Genomic DNA, 10,678 nt, shown 5'->3' on the forward strand with positions numbered 1-10,678 from the left:
GGCAGGGGATCAAGAGGAGAGGAGCTGTGTGTCTCCCTGCAGGCTGAATTATACACACACACACACAGAATGCATGTAATAGGCTTCAATAGAATAGTTTTGTGGGCTTGGCTGTGTTGGAAGAAGCAGCAGCAAACCAGCAATGCGGTGCTGCCTGCGAGCGCAAAGCCCCTCTTGTCTTGTGTTGGATGGATAGATATGCACACTGCACACACACAGAGAGAGAGAGAGAGAGAGAGAGAGAGCAGAGGGGAGGGGTTGAAATCGAGGCTGTTGGGTGAGGCGCGGCTTCACTTCGTCGCCTCTCCTCCAGTCTCCTCACTCGTCCCCGCCGTTGCACGTCGTCCAGCCACACCGCTGTCCCCTATAGCTCTTCCTTCCCTTCTCTCTCCGTCTCGGCTGTCTGTCCCTCAGCGCGGTGGGCAGGGCGTCTCGACTCTCGACCAAAGGAAAACGGAGCCCCCCCCCCCCCCCCCCAGGCTATAACCTCGATCTGTCAGTCCTCATCCATCACCACGATTTATACGGAGGGAAGCATCCAGCGGCCCCGGAGCGGAATACATCCATGGCCCGCGGCAGACGGGCTCGCCACGCCCATCATCATCAGACGTGCTATAATAGCCTATATATTTTATTGCCAAAATGGTAGATTATGCAGTATATGCACTCAAGCAGCGGCGCCGCCGCAAACATCGACCGGCTTAGATGCCGCGTGCACTTAAAGTGAGGGCATTGGGCTAATTGGGGACACCGCTAGCTGCACCCAGTTAGACCTCAGTCTATGGGCTATAGACAAGACAAGGAGGCAGAGGCTGATGTGTTTTTGTAACTGTGGGTAATGGTAATTCAATTATTTACGGTTAGTTTGAATGGGAACTATATTGTGTGCTCCTGCGGTTCAATAGCTCGCAATTGTGCATATAGCCTATACAAAATCCACACTTATAATTTTTCATGCAGCCTGCACTGTAATGCAATGATTGCATCAGTATTTCCACTTGCACTATAAAATGACATTTTAACTGTATAGGCATTTATATTGCTTACAAACAGAGGGTTCCAAGATAAATCACAGCAGGTCCTCTAGTGCTATAAGTTTATTATATTTTGACACTTTGACAGACTTGAATTGAATTGAATTGCAAGTTTAATGTTATTTTGAATGCTTTACACTCTCGGCTAAATAAGGATTAGTGATTGCCCAAATTTGTAATGTCATGGACCCCAGTTTGATATGTGTAGGCTATTAGGCCTCGCTGGTAATGGGTCGAAACGGCTGAATGGGTGGAGAGAGGAAGTGATATTAGGAAGTATTACCTGTGTGTGTTTGAATTTGTGTTTGAATTTGTCAGGTAAATGAAAAGAGACAAATAGTTTTTGAGCCCTTATACAAGATAAGACATTCTGAGAAAGACAACACAGGACTATAGGCATACTCTCCCCCTGAAAGGAGAAAAATCAGGATTTCATAACTTTTATCTTCAACCTTTAGGATAGATGACAGGCAAACGTTGATCAAAATGTCAATTCTTCTACATTCTCTAATTGTGTAGACTTCTCTAATTTAACTCTTGAGAGTGTAAACTGAAACCTAATGGACCTGTGAGGGGCCATTTGGTTTCATTTTTGGTTCCATTGTGTTTTCACATTCTCATGAGTTGAAGATCTATAAGGGTATATTTGGTTACCAACTCTTCCATCATTTAGCTGGGGACCACCTGGAACCTCCTCAAGGACCACTGGTTGAGAACCACTGACTTCATCCATCAGCACTGTTGGGGAGTATCTTAGTAATTGGTGGAACTACTATAGTTTAACTACACATTTCAGTAACCTTTTTGTATAGAAGATATGTTAATACAGTATAGCTAGTACACTTGCAGTGTTTGGAGGGGGTCTCCCTACTCTTCCACTGAGACATTTGTTGTGTAGGACACATGGACACCTGAAGCTCACAAGTGCAATATCTCTCCTTGACAAGCTGGGTTTGGCTCTTGACTGGGGTACATATTTTGGACACGTGGGAGACCTGAGTTTGAATACAAGTTGTGGATAGTAAAGGATGCTGGTGAGGTGTGTTCGAGACTTCAAGTTCTCCCTGGGCAGACTTTTGTATCTGATGTGCTACTATATAGGCAAAACTATTTCCAGTACTGTTTCCAAAAACAGCAGCACATACATATACTAAGCACACTAACCAGCTGAAAATAGGTCATTTTCATCTGCCATCAATGTGCAAAGCCAGCAACAATGAAAATAATTGTACGCATGTAATAGGTATATTTCCTCAATAAAACTATATCCACTAAATTGTCTATATGAACCACATTAACTGCCATAAATCGTGGCATCTTTGGCTGAAGATACTGGAAAGGTAACCGCCATAGATTTATTTATGATGTACTGCATGTACACTTGAGGGTAATTGCTCTGATAGTGCAGCAGTTAATGTGGGCCATACACACACAATTCTGTGCAAAGAGAGAGAAACAGTTTAGATTTTCTTCACATCTTGACTGGTATAGCTTTGCAAGTCGCCAACAAAAGAAGACCTTCATTTGGTTTGTGCTGGCTTTGAAAAAGAAGAACTAGGACATTGTATTGTCTACATCCAGACATTAGCAGCATGCCAGCTTATAAGTCAAGTGCTGGTGGGAAGCTCTGATATCTGAGACTTGAAATTAGAAATTTATTTTTGAGTGGTGCAACCACTCCAAGGAACAGCAATGTCCGTGTTCACCTACCTATGTGTTGGTTAATGAGATACATTTTAGTAGCGTACCTTTATTCTCGCTTTGCTATGGATCAGCAATTAGTCCATTGGTTTTAGGCAGTCTCTTTCTGTCTGTGCATGGATGCATAAGGGTCCACACTTTTACATGCTGCAGAGTTAAATCAACACCCTGTAAGGTTGTAACTATAGGTGGTGGAACCATGGAATACATTGATTTTCAAACTAGCCTACAATTGTAATATTTCTAATTGTGTAGTGTGTATCATCTATACTCTTCCTGGCTCAGCCAGATCCCAGTTTCTGTCCAGAGGGCTTATTGATTGACTTTTAGCCTGTAGAAAAGTACATGAGTGTGTGCGCGCACACACACACACACACACACACACACACACACACACACACTCTCTCTCTCTCATAAAATCTCTCCTTCCCGCACACACACACAGTGAGGGTAGCCTGTGGTTAACTAAATGTCCAGCAGAGATATAGCCAGGTCAATACATGAAGCGTGTCTCGGTACTAAATGAAATGAGCACATTAGGCCTCAAGTACCATAGAGTTCACACCGCACTGGAGCAGACCACACCGCACCACACACACACACCCTGTCTACATGACGTGGGTGATACATGCATACACATGCACTTCTTAACGCACATGCTTCGATGCATGCACACTCATGCTTAGGCAAGTCCGTTTTTAATTTAAATACCTTTTATATTGAATATTGTGAGCTTGTAGATCTGTTCAAGCTGTTACTTCGGGCTTGTTTATCTGTAAAGACAGACCAATTAATCGGACCAATTCAGGCTAAAATCGTCCGATACCGATGTGTTTGCAGATTAATCTCCCAGCACTAGTACAAACAAATCATGTGCAGGTGGTGAGAGACTGAGCGAGACAGTAAGAGAGAGACAGAGACACAGAGAGAGAGAGAGAGATGGAGACAAAGAGAGAGGCGGGGAGAGAGAGAAAGGGGGGGGGGGTAGACAGTAAACATGCAGCAGGTGACCTTCTACCTCAAATGAATGATTGTAGCCCGCAACTAGCACGCACTCACGCACACACACACACACACACACACACACACACGGTGCCAGGTCTCCCCAGGGGGGGGTGGTGGGTTGGAGGGGGTTGTCTGTGAAGAGCAGATAGCTGATGAAGGCGTTTCTGTTTCTGCCAAAATCCTCATTTGTCCTTCGTTTAACTCAAAACTTAAACTTTCAAGTTATATGCCAGCAACCGCAGTGCCTTATATGCATGAAACAATGTTCTATTAAATGTACCAGACACACTGCCAGTAAACAGATAGGATGTTTTATTTCAATTGCTGGACTCAAAAAAGCACCGTTGGAGGATGCTACCGTAGACACCTGCAATTATAAAGAAAATAACTCGACAATGTTATAGAACTCTCCTCCCCTGAAACGAGTCTTGTTAAGCTGCATGTAGTCAATTCAGCTATTGAGGGGTGAATGCAGTTGAAGGTTAATTGTGTGTTTCATTTAGGTGTTTCCTTTTATAGACCAGGACCATTAAGAGGACATCGTTAAGGAACCGGGATTGTTAAAATCCTAACGGATCCTAACCCCTAAGTGCCTATAAATTTGAATCCCCATAAATGAAGATATTTGCTGCTAGATTAGATTTAGTATACAGTCACTATTTTGCTCATTGGGTCATTATAGAAAAAACATTTTCTCTCGTTGCAAAACTGGTCTGAACTAGGTTTAAAAACGGTTGGGGAGCAAGACATCAAAGGGATGCATGTGTTTGGTCCTACGTACGAACAAACCGGCCAGGCATTAGACCGAGACCATACCCAAAACCCCAACCTAACCCTAACCTCACACTGACGCCACGGTTTTAACCTGCCATGCATGTCGGGGAGCCATGGGTTAGGTTTAACCTGCCACAGGTTAGTTATATCCGGCCTTGCATGTCGGGAGCGACGGTGTTGTCTGATTAATGCCTGTCGGACTGTTAGTATTACCGTAGTTATGTCTTAATCCAACGCATGCACCCCTATCAACGTCCCTCTAGTTTGCCTGTGAATGTTCATGAGTAAGCTGGCATAGTGATGCGTTAGTCTATATCATATCTTTGAGTAGAAACCAGAATTCAATGCGGGCGTTAATTTGATCTTTCATGTTTTACAGTATTCTAGTATAGTTATTCTGTGGTTTGAAGCAAATCCCCATCCCACCTGCAACTTTAACAGGTGAAAAATATAGGAATGGATGCACGTGACCTTGAAAATAATAGTACAGGAGTCGGGGTCCAGCTGAAAGCCAGAGGCCAACAGTGTGCATGTAATTAAAATGTGCTTTGTGTTCATGGTCCGCTGAGAGGAGACTACAGCAGCATGGGTCGGCGTGTGTACGGTCGAGATAAAGTGGAGAGAGTCTCTCATGTGAGCACAAGCTCTGAGACGAACACGTGCATGCCACGCATGTGCAATCATGCGTGCATGCACATAAACACATGTGAACAGATAAAAACACACATGCAAATAGAAACAGTGTATATGCACGCACAAAGAAGATTAGCAGACAGGCACACGGAAGCATAAATGAGCAGACAAACGACGAAGCCACAATGCGTACACATTCATTCGCATTCACACACTCATAAAATTGTATAGGCACAGGCAGGCTGCACAAGTGCACATGCACGCACGCACGCACCAGGAATTATATTGATTTAATACAGAGAGTGTACATTTGGCCCATACAAGTATAGAAAATCATATACCACACACACACACACACACACACCGAGACGAGTATAAGGATTGCTATAATATGATGGATTTATTGGAGCGTGCATCAGTCGGAGAAAAACATGGCTGGTGCATGAAGATTTCATGGATGCGTCTCTGTGTTCCCTCTGTCTGACTGAAACACACACACTTTCCTCCCAGTATCAATGGCACCGGCCAGCCTCATTCTCCTGGCTGCCATCTTCTCACTGACACACGCACGTACAGGAGTTGTACAGGCCTCGATCATCATCATAAATACAAATTTGGAGCTATACTAAAATACCTGTATTAGAAATAAGACAACTGGCCTGGGCCGTGGCTCAGCGGTCCAGGCACCTTGGCCCGGTATAGTCCGAGTCTGGCAGTGTGCCGCGGGTTCGACTCCAGATCCCCACGGCCTTTACTGCATGTCACTCCCCCATGTGGGAAGGGTGGGGAAAATGGAGAATAGGGGGCATCTATGGAACAATTCAAGGCCAACATGTATGTTGGGACAGGATAGGCTGATTCATGAGTACTTGTGTTCTGGTCTGGATTTCTCCTTTAAAGTCTGTCAACATTATGATGCACTGTGTTCTGCTATGTCAAAATATATATTAATCTCTCAACATAATGTGTATCTGGGCGGCCCATTCACATGCAGTAGTAGCACACAGCATGTACTCATGATACAACACCACCACCCGGTGGTTGCTTAAAGAATAGAACATCACAGGCAACTATACAGTACCTGACCATTAATTGCGACTGATTACTATGAAAACCATTTCATCATCCAAAAATCACACCCGTGTGAAGTGAGGGCTCTTATCATCATACTGTACATCATCATCATTCCAGCCAATCACAATTTGCGTCCTCAACTTCTTCATCAATGTTTATGTCATGCAATGGGCTTACACAAACACTCAAAAACAATTGGGTTACATTAGATGCAGTACACTAAAAGCTGGACATAGGAGGAGGCTAGCTATCGCCCCCCCCTCTCTTTTTTCTCTCATTTATTTAAATGACAACTGCCTCTCTCTCTCTCTCTCTCTCTCTCTCTCTCTTTCATCCCAGGTGTTTTGATAATGTCATCAATGTGCACATGGGGAGATGTTTCTTCCACCTTAGAAATGTACTGAAGACAGACATTCAATGAGATACACTTTGACTTTACATGTTCTTTGAAGAACATCTTTCTTAAAATGTGAAATATACTTCAAAGCACCTTCACAAACCCACCCCAATCTGTCCTTCTGTGTGCAATGGACTCACTCATGCACGCAACACACACACACACACACACACACACACACACACACACACACACACACACACACACACACACATACACACCACACACCACACACAGTACACACACAGAGAGGAGGGAGGGAAAACAGTAGAAAAACAAAAATAATTGGAAGAGAGAACAAGACAATGATCTGGAGAGACTTTAAAAAGGGCTCTTCAACTCTTTTCATCTAAGAGAGAGATGAAACATGGCCCCCCCATACATTGTGTAATGTTGACATGAAAAGGGTTGAAAACCACTGCGCTTAGTGCTCTAGAAAGTAGACACTCCAGTGAATTGGTAGACACTCCCTGAGCAGACTTCTTCTTCTTCTTCAAGCTAGAATCCTCCGGTAGCCACGCCTCCTCCCCCTCCACACACACACACACACACACACACACACACACACACACACCTCTGCAGTAAACAAACAGACACGAGCTCCTTTAGGCTATGTTTGGAAGTAAAAAGAGTGAAAAAAGAGTGAAAGAGTGAAATGTAACTTTACACTTCCTCATGGAAGTTGATCTTCATAGCAAAGTCCTTGGTCAATTTGTTTTTATTCTGCAGGTGAGTTAAAACTACCAATGTTGAGCATTCACACGTGCGCGCGTGGTCACGGTGTATGTGTGGTTTGTGTGTGTGTGTGTGTGTGTGTGTGAGAGAGAGGGGGGAGAGTGAACATGCAGTAACATAAGGTGCTGTGTCAGCCTGTGTGCTATTGTACATTATAAACAAACAGACAATATTTAGTTTGGGGTGTCACAGCACCAAATCCCTGTATGAAATAGGCTACATACAGTATGTACTGTATAGTGTATACTACTAGGCTGTATATGTTGTAACCGGAAGGATGTGATCGTGCAGTATACATATACATATACAGGCTGTATATATTTCTGCTGTTGCTAGTGAGTTGTGACAGTGTACAGTATGTATAACTCTTGTTTATCTCACTTTCTTTCTTTCTACCGTATACCGTACTTCTACTCAAAGCTTATGGCGTCTCTCTCAACCTGCTCCACAGGTACACAAGCCAGGGTGACGACCCCAGACCCCCCGAACTCAGCTTCTTCTCAGCCCTGAGCCCATTCTCCTGTGACATGCTGTGAATGCTGGACCCAGTATAGAGCCTGCCCTGGCCCCTGAATCCCTGCAGACCACTGCACTGCACCAGAATGCTACAGTATGTGCAGTACTAAACGTCCAAGGCTGAGTCAGTGAGAAGATGGCAGCCAGGAGAATGAGGCTGGCCGGTGCCATTGATACTGGGAGGAAAGTACTGGCCAGCTAGCCAGATGAATGGATGATGAAGATGACTGGAGACACCGCCGGAGACCTCAACATGCCTTCCAAAGTTTGTCCCTGGCATCACATAACCTTGACTGCTCAAGGTAAGAACTTTGTTTTTTTACTTCTCTGCTGCTCGCTGCTGCTTGTGTTGTATGCTGTGTATAGTGTGATTCAAGCGAAAATGTCAAAACTGTCAAACTTTCCTTTTGCTTTAAGTAGCATGTAACATGTCAAACTAGGGGGGTTTCTATTATTCTGAATCCATTCCAAGCATTAGTTTTATGTATATAGACAATATTTTAGGCCAATAAAAAAGACTATATACCAAATTTCCCACTTTAAACAAAAGAAGCCTGTCGGCTGCTGGACTATAGTCTCTTTAATAGTTTTCATTTATTTTTAGTCCGATTTTAGTCACCTGGAATGTTTTAGTGTTAGTCTAGTTTTAGTTGACTAAGTAAATATCATAAGATTTTAGTCTGCTAAATCTACAGCTGATTTAGTCGAACAAAATGTATTTTGGCGGGCCTTATTGATGCCGTCGTAAGGACTCACTTGCTGAAAATTGCTGATCTACAAGCCCACAACGCGTCGCAATGCAACAAGTTGTGAGCTTGTAGATCGGCTATTTTCAGCATTCAACCAAGACTTATAATGGATCTCTTGTCCACTAGTCCCTTCCTAACATTTTAGCCTAGTTTTTATTTGTTGACGAAATTGTCAGTATATTTAGTCATAGTTTTAGTCATCAAAGCTTAGTTTTCATTTAGTTTCCATTCAGTTTTCCTCAATGAAAAAAGGTGGTCGACGGACACTTTTCGTCTTAGTTTTAGTCGACGAAATCAACACTGCTGTAGGCCTATCTTTGTTTACGTCTGTAGGCCTCTGAAACCTAGCCACTATGAGACGAGTAGCAGTGTAATTGTACACTTTTGTGTGACACAGGTCTCCACCAGGGCAGGTCAGGTTGTGGCCTCCTGGTGGCGCTATAATAAGCCAATGTGAAAAGGGTGGCATTTCTTCTTATGCCTTGGATGGCAATTGGATGATTTGAGGCATTTTTGTTCCAAAAATGTGTTTAGCAAAAATCCACCTGTTGGTGGTGCTATAACAGGCCAATGTGAAAGGGGGGGACATATTCCTCAGCCTAGTATAGATCTTCGTCAGGTCAGTATATGTACTGTAGTCTGTATATACTGGGCCCTACCTCCTTCCAATACATTCACATACACCATTTTTATTTGACTGACTGTTCAGTATCTCTGTTCATTCTGTACACCTGAGCTCATATAATCCATTATTATTATGGATGCATGTGTGGGCGTGAGTATTTACGCTTTAACCACTAGAACCCTATACTTACTAGGTTGCCCGTAGTCCCTCGGAGCTCTATACTACTGCCTGTTATTTTTTCCAACAACAAATATATTTGCAGAAAATAGCCAGTCCTACAAGCTGCCGATCTAAAAGCTTGCGGCGTGTCGCTTTGCAACGCAATGTGAGCTTGTAGATCGGCTATTTTCCAGTGTCCATATAAATATATGGACACTGTAACTTCTCGGGAGTAAATCACAGCCCTCACCTTCTCCACCCCTCGTACTGTAACTCATCTGCAGTCTGTTTTATTGCTTGGTTGACTGGGGTGTATGTTGGACTGCATATTGTTTCCTCTCCACTGTGTTGTGGTTTGCTGTCATGGTGACTTGTTTCCACATTGTGAATTGCAAGCTAGTCTTTCTCTGACCTCTCCACCATCAAAATATTAGGATTTGAAAGGAGTTCATCCTGAGATGTATGGTGGTATTTCCCTGAGGAAACACATTTCCCCCCTCGCTGTATATTTGGTGTTATCACTGTTTGTTTTGGTAGACGGTGAAGCAAACGGTGAAGCAAACGGTGAAAACACATGGTAAAAACACCACCACACGACTCCAGTGGCTGCTGGTTATGCGAACGATTACTTGGAACAGCGTATTTCTATTTTCTACATTGTGGTATTGATACTTTTACTTACTTAAGTAAAACAAAGGGAGTACGTACTTCTTCCATCACTGGTAGACCCTGAACCCCAGCAGAGCCAGTGCACAGTGATAGTTGTCATCCACTGACACCAGAAATGCCATACCTGTTGCTTGTCTCTCTCTGTTCCCCTGTAGCAGTATTTCCCAGTCAGTACATTTTTAATTCTGTCATAGTGAGAGTATCATTTGCACATGTATGTGTGTGAGTCAAGATATAGTCAGTGTCAAGATGACACTGGCTAGTTTACTTCAGTATGTGTGTGGCGTCCGTGCCTCCTTGCGTCCGTGCATGTTCACACACAGGTGAGAGATATGCTTGTGGACATTACAAACAGTATGTGTTAGACACAGTGTGTGTAAGAGTATGAATGTGTCTGCATGTTTATTCATTCACAAGCAAGATGTGTGTGCTCATCTGCCTTTCTTTGTGTGGGTACAAATGTAATTACGTAACATTGTGAGCTATACATTTCCTTCTGTAGTAACTCCCTGTAGTGAATAATAATACTTTAGCTGCAGTTCTTCAGTTGGCCAGCAGGTGTCACTGTGGTACTACAGTGAAAGACCAACAGAGGAAGGAAATATAG

This window comes from Protomyctophum bolini (genome assembly GCF_963924005.1).
Source record: "Protomyctophum bolini genome assembly, chromosome: 23".
Taxonomy (NCBI): domain Eukaryota; kingdom Metazoa; phylum Chordata; class Actinopteri; order Myctophiformes; family Myctophidae; genus Protomyctophum; species Protomyctophum bolini.